We start from the raw sequence: 1,192 nt of genomic DNA, 5'->3' as shown, positions 1-1,192 counted from the left end.
GGAGATCTTTTTTAAAGGTTAAAACCTCATTTAATTTTATGGCTTATAGGGCTTATAATAAGTACAATATTGTATAATGGTAATAATTCAACTGTAAACCTAAAAATGGACAGCCAATTTTTGTAAGAGATGCATCCTAGCTCAGAAAATTGTTATTGAATATGTCAATGCTGATGTAATGAAATGTTTCTTCTAAGTATGTGGCTATTAAATAAATAATTTTAAAAAATGTCAAGTATAAGTAACCATGAGTGCTCCGTTGTGGATGAGTCATCTGTTTGACCCTCCCTAAAACCAAGGCTGAAGAACAGAGAGCAGAAAGAATGTCAGAGCTTATGGACGAGGAGGAAAGCTGTGAAATCCTAACTTCTGGGTGTGAGATGGCTGTTGCACATATCAACTGTGGTTATCTAAACAAGACCTGCAAAACCTCAGTCCACTAAAAATCCCAGCATAAATGGAGAGTGAGCCCCAGACATTTGATGGTTTACAAGGGAGGGAAAGTTACTCTCCTTTGAAGAAATGGTTACTGGTGGATTGCCCATGCTGAGTCAATGGCTCCACACCCGTGCACTCATGGGAAGTGTTGAATGGACTACTGAAGTTATTAATAACAAAAAAAAGAGATGGCTTAGTAGCTAAAGATGCCTGCCTCCAAGGCTGAAAATCTGAGTACAATCTTGGAATCTACACGGTGAAAAGAGAACCAACACTAAAAGTTGTCCTGTGACCTTTGCACATGCCCCACACTCTCATACACACGTAGCATTACAAATTACAAAATATAAGAAAAAGCAACAAAAAGGAAACCATTAAGTTGGGAAGGAAGTTAGTGAAGGACACTTGGGAGAGTTGGAAGGAGGCAGTAATAGACGGACAGAATCAAAATACAGTGTATGGATGTATCAGGTTTTCAGAGACTGATAAAATATTCTTCAAGGAAGGTATTAGACATTTAGAAATTTTAAGATGAGATATGAAGCACGGCTATGAGATGTGTGAATCAGCTCTGATGTGGACAAACTTACCTAACAGAAACAACTGGAGTTTGCTTGTGTTTATCATACCAGAGGTTTCAGTGCACGGTGTTGTGGAGGGCTTGGTGCGATGGGTCATGCCACGGCAGAGCACAAACAGAGCCAAGTGAAGAAAAGACTAAAGACCAGGTAGAACGTTCTGAGTCACGTTCCCA

Source organism: Nannospalax galili, unplaced genomic scaffold (assembly GCF_000622305.1).
Source record: "Nannospalax galili isolate Female #2095 unplaced genomic scaffold, S.galili_v1.0 scaffold678, whole genome shotgun sequence".
NCBI lineage: Eukaryota > Metazoa > Chordata > Mammalia > Rodentia > Spalacidae > Nannospalax > Nannospalax galili.
Note: the sequence above shows the minus strand (reverse complement) of the source record.